We start from the raw sequence: 6,261 nt of genomic DNA, 5'->3' as shown, positions 1-6,261 counted from the left end.
GGAAACATCCTGGGGATTCCACCTGGACGGGTCCTACGACCTCCCTGGCACTTTATATCGAAGGCCCATTGAGTGGGAAGGAAGGAAGACTGGTGGGTGGGATGGTGTGGGAGAGGGACAGGTCCCATTTTCCTCTCATGGCAAGGTTACAGCATTCCCTTCCCTGGCCCATACGTTAAACCGCTGGTCGGTCAAGGTTATGGGTGGGCGAGACTGGAATCCAGCTGTTGACCCAGGGCCTGTTCCACTAGACTGGGCAGATTTCCTGATCTTGATTTCCCTCCGGCTCAGCAGAACGGGGTTGTGCTTACTTAGAACTCAGTTTACATTAGGAGCGGTTATTGACAAAGCTGATCATCTGTTAAAGTGGTTTATCAAAAGGAAAAAACAAGGCAGTAGCGAATAGTAAAAATAAACAGTCCAACAATAAAAAGGCACAACAAGATCCTTTCACCCCTGATTTTCTTGTCAGATGACCTTTTTTTTTCACGAGAAAAAGGAAGAAACTTAAAATCTTGGTGAACACTTCCTCCTTCTCCAATATACACAATTCCAGAGACAAACAGACTTGCATGTGACATGGTTTGGTACCTTTTGAAAAATTCCATAACTAAAAGATGTGGGAAACACCCTGGAATTTTAGGTGGCTCCAGTATACTTAGGGCAACGTCTGCAAGTAACCACTTCCCCCCTCTGAGTCTCAGAGCAAATGATTAGAGGATCCCACAGGTCTTTGGCAACTTCAGGAAAATTCTGAAGCAGAGCAACAGCAATTAATATAATGCTGGACATTTACTGAGAGCTGACATCAGGCCAGGCACTTTGGTAATCCTTTTATGTATTATTTTACGTATTATTTCACCTAATCCTCACGCTGGCCCAGGAGGTAGGTACTATTGGTTGTTTTGTTGTTGCGCTGGGTCTTCACTGCAGCACGCGGGCTCTTCATTGCAGGCTTCTCTCTAGTTGCGGCCAGGTTTAGTTGCCCGGGGCACGTGGGATCTTAGTTCCCAGACCAGGGATCGAATCCACATCCCCTGCATTAAGGGCGGATTCTCAACCACTGGACCACCAGGGAAGTCCCAAGGTAGGTACTATTGTTATCTCCAGTTTACAAATGAGGAAACTGAGGCTCAGTAAATGCTAGTGCAGAGTTTGAACCTAGGTCTGATCTCTCAACCACCCCACCATTCTGCAACCCATGATTCACAGAAGATAATAAGAAACGTTCCCAAACTCTGCTGCATGTTTAGAAAAAAAAAAATCCCTTCTATCCAAGTCAGATTTTAACCTAGAGAGGTAGTTTTCCACAGCCATAAACCATGATTTGCATGTATAGAGCCATGTTATACAAAATAAATGACTTAAAATTGCTGTGTATAATTAAACCTAAACAAAGTTATGAGCTGTGATAAGTACAAATTGTCTATTCTAGAAGCTGAAAGTACCAGGACTAATTTCTTGTGATATAATAAAATTTTCTTGAGTCCTCTAACCACAAAACAAATGAGCCAGTAACTTTCCCCTCCTCCCACAAGAGAAAATTTATGAACACAGCTGTTTGGACTCAGCCTAAAATCCTTTCAATTAATTCACAATCAGGTTTCCGTGGTTTGCTGTAATGTTCACTGTTATTCTGAAAGCTGAGTGGAAGGCCTCTTTGTGTGGTACTTACAGACCTAGGCCTTGGAACCAGACTGCCTGGCCTGGCTGCATACTAGCCATCTGGACTTGCTCAATTATTTAAACTTTTTGTGCCTCAGTTTCCTCATCTGTAAAATGGAGCTCAAATGAGTATCTTCCTCATGGGACTGTTATGGGGATGAAGTAATTAAATATATCCCAAACCCTTAGAGTAATGCTTGGCACATAATAAACACCACATAACTATTAGTCAAGTAGAGGATGTGACTACACATAGAGATTTCTGATTGGCTTTCTGGTCTACCCAAGTGTGATTTACTACCTGTCTTAACAGTTACGAGGCTATCGATCTTTTTTATCAACATGGATTGTGAGCTTTTTAAGGGCAAGAATTCTGATCTAGAATCCTTAGTGTCTAGCTCAGTGATTGAATTTTTTTTTTTTTTTTTGTATATAGACTGTGACAAACCTTCATTGCCTTTACTAACACATATTCTTGCCTTCTACATTATATCACATCTTGAATACATAGGCTTAAAAAAAAAACTATCTGGCTGGTGCTGCACTAGAAAAATAACTATCATTGAGCCCAGTATAATAAAATCATATTTCATGGACCTATTATGTAGAACTTGAATTTTTTTGAATGGGTGAGGCCATACTTTCATAAAGGTTGCGCTCAGCAAAGATGCCTGTAGCAATTGTCTCAGCTGAAATGTTGACACATATTATTATACTCACGGAAATATTGACCTTAGAACAACTGAAGACAAAGTCAGTGCCTAGCATTGTGCCTAGAAGCACATCACTTGATTGTGATGCTGGAGAGTTTGGACTGAGTGGCCAGGGACAACGGCTACTCCAGTTAGTCACATGGACGATCCTGATATGGTCCACATCAGAAGAAAGAAAGGGGGGGGGGAAGAGGAGGGAGGCTCACTGGTCAATAAAGCATAGCAAATATTTTCTGAGAATTTTTGTTTTCATAAAGTTTTCTTGACCATTTGAACTCTGAGAATGGAATGTGAATATCCAGAACCACTGAAGACATTGCAAAATGTATTCTCCATTGCTATGCCAAACTTTTCATGTTACTCAGGGGTCACTCATTCATATCTGGATCAGCCTCAGGCTAGGACAAGTTGACGTTTGTTCTGAGAACAGTGGCACTCGTTACACCTTTGGGCAATAATTGCAATCTTCATTTCTATTGAGAGTTTGCTTGGTTGACGGGCTTCTAGTTAAATATCCTCCTCTAGCTGGGAGGTTGCAAAGGGAGTTGCTGGTCGGTTGCTGTAATTCCTGCCCCAAGAATTGTGCCTGGCACATGGAAGGTACTTATTCAGTATTCATTGAATGAGAATGAGTGAATGTGTGAGTGAATGCAATGATTGGACTTAATACTAAGAATCCGTGGAATTTTCCCAACTGTACTCACTTCCAACTGTCCTTATCCAAATTCATTGTCTTTCTTTTTGGTGGTAAAATATATGTAACATAAAATTTACCATTTAACTATTTTTAAGTGTATAGCTCAGTGGCATTAAGTGCATTCACATTGTTGTGCAAATATCACCAACCATCCATCTCCAAAACTTTTTTCATCTTCCCAAACTGAAACTCTGTACCCATTAAACTGTAAATCCCCTTTCCTCCCCCTCCCCTAACCCCTGCCCCTAACAATCATCATTCTACTTTATGCCTTTGACTACTTTCTCAATGTGACTGCTCTAACAACCTCAAGTGGAATCATACGGCATTTGTCCTTTGGTGACTGGCTCATGTTACTTAGTATAATAATGTCTTCAAGATGCATTGCTGTTGTAACACATGTCAGAATGGCCTTCCTTTTCAAAGCTGAAAAATATTCCATTGTATGTGTACATCACATATTGCTTATCCAGTCATCCATCAATGGACACTTAGGTTGTTTCCACTTTTTGGCTGTTGTAAATAATGCTGCCATGAACCTAAGTGTACAAATAACTGTTTGAGTCTCTGCTTTCAATTCTTTTGAATATAAAGCCAGAAGTGGAATTGTTGGATCATGTGGTAATTCTATGTTTAACTTTTTTTTTTTATAATTTTTTTTGGGGGGGGGGTTATTTATTTATTTATTTATTTATTTATTTATGGCTGTGTTGGGTCTTCGCCTCTGCATGAGGGCTTTCTCTAGTTGCGGCAAGTGGGGGCCACTCTTCATCGCGGTGCGCGGGCCTCTCACTATCGCGGCCTCTCTTGTTGCAGAGTACAGGCTCCAGACGCGCAGGCTCAGTAATTGTGGCTCACGGGCCTAGTCGCTCCGCGGCATGTGGGATCTTCCCAGACCAGGGCTCGAACCCGTGTCCCCTGCATTGGCAGGCGGATTCTCAACCACTGCGCCACCAGGGAAGCCCCTATGTTTAACTTTTTGAGGAATAACCATACTTTTTTCCACAGCAGAAAATACTCCCACCATAAAGATTATATTCTGCATAAAGATTATATTCTCTCCACATCCTCACCAGCACATTTTCAATTTTTTAAATAATATCCATCCTAATGGGTGTGAAGTGATATCCTACTGTGGTTTTGACTTGCATTTTCCTAATGATTAGGGATGTTGAGCATCTTTATAGGTGCTTATTAGACGTTTGTACATCTTCTTTGGAGAAAGTCATTTAAGTCCCTTGACTACTTATTGTCTTTGAAAACATTATGCCATCACTGTTGATATCTATAAAAATTAAAATTTGAGAGACCCTTATCTTTACTTCGGTTCTGCATTGTATCAGGTAGGGTCAGTTTTTCTAACAGAGGGCAGTGCGTAGAGGTTAACAGGTACTGATGCTGATGATGATGGTAGAGCTTAATTGAGCACTCATGAGGTGCCAGCTTCTATTAAGTGCTCCACATGTATTAATTAATTCAGCCCCCCACTTGAGATATGTACTATTATTATTCCCAATATACAGACAAAGAAACTGAGGAACTAGGTCATTCCGCTAGTAAATGGTAGCTGGAGAGTTGAACCCAGCTTCTGGGGCCATATGGAAAGTATCTCCTAAAAAAAAAAAAAAAATCACTTCTTGGGAACTCAGTGATTCCCTGAAAGCCACGTCTGTTCTTTTTCCTGAATGAGCTGATGCTCAGAGAGCCCTGGTCCACCTGCAACAGCCCAGTCCTGGGCCTGGCTGAGATGCACCATGTCCCCCATCCCAGCATGAGGCAGAGCAAATGTGTGAGGCCAAGATCCAAGCTGGCGTTTCACAGCCAAAGCTGAGAAACACAGAGGGTCAAAGCAGGAATGGGGCAGCCAAGGTGCGAAGCCTAAACCGGCAGAGAAACCAGGAGAGTCCTCGAGAGAGGGGCCAACATGGCAGGAGTAGAAGCAGGTCTAAAGAACTCTAAAGCTGTCCAGAGGGCACAGGCAGAAGCTTCTGTGACTCCCGACACTGAGGCCTTAAGCTGTCCCAGCTGGGGCCTCATGCGACAGTTTAATCTGTGTTCCTTGGTCTGGGATTTTGTCTACTGTAAAAATAGTATCAGTCAACTCAATTACAACACTATCCTATCAGTCATTCACACCTTAGTGTCAACAAGCCTTGGTTCCCACCAAGAGCAGAGGTTGGTAAGGAGAGTGCAAAGAGAGCCTAAGAGCTGGCGAGAGGGATAAAGGAGATCAGCTGAGAGCCATAAAGGGAACTGAAGGATGTGAGGGTGCTGTGTGAAGAACTTCACAATTTTGTGTACGTCCAGACCAGAACTTACCAGAACTTAGTGTTTCCTTTTTTTTTTTTTCCAGCAAATTAGATGGCTTCACTTGTTCCTAAATTCCTGACATCTGCCCTGCCTGCAGTTTGCATAGAGCGGGGCTTGCTCACCGTCTCCAGCCTTTGACCTTGGTGTTTGCACTCCCTGGGTGTGCTTTCACCTGGCTGACTCCGGTGGTCCTTCCAGATTCGGCTCAAGCCTGCTGGAACCCCCATGATGAGTGAGCAGCCTGGGCCACTGCCCTCTCATGTGTTCCCACTGTTCCCACTGCACCCAGTACTCATCTCCCCACACTTGACCATGAGTTCCCAAGGCCAGGGACAAGATCTCAGTCTCCCCTGGGTCTCCTGCTCAAAGTCTGGTGGACACTGCATGAGCTCTTGCAGAATGCAGAATGTAGGAATCATGCCTCTGTTCAGGGGCTTGCCATGCACTTGCCTCCTCTTGGCTGGGCTCAATGAGTCTGCAGATCGATTCCTTCTCTTTCTCTGCAAATGGGCTCTGAGTACTCCGATGTCCTTGTCAACGAATTCGTCTCCTGAAGGTTGGCACTTCCTCTTTCATGCCTGGTAAGCTCTTTGAGATTACAGAGACAGCAGGAGCCTCGCCACATGAAATATACAAATGAAAAAACAATTTTTCCGTAAAATTTGACGATTAAGTGAAAATACATGAAGAGGGATGATCTCTAAAACTTTTAGATGTGTTACTGGGCTTGCAGCTCTGATTAGCCAACAAAGCATATTTTTATATTTAGTTAAAGAGGAACAGACAAACAGCAGCCTTTGTGGCTTTGTCTAGCCCCATGCCACCCTCACTTTTATAAGTAAATCCAGGAGCAGGGAAGAAAACCATATTGCTCTT

Source organism: Balaenoptera musculus, chromosome 3, assembly GCF_009873245.2.
Source record: "Balaenoptera musculus isolate JJ_BM4_2016_0621 chromosome 3, mBalMus1.pri.v3, whole genome shotgun sequence".
In the NCBI taxonomy this organism is placed as follows: Eukaryota; Metazoa; Chordata; class Mammalia; order Artiodactyla; family Balaenopteridae; genus Balaenoptera; species Balaenoptera musculus.
This window is presented reverse-complemented; position numbering follows the sequence as displayed.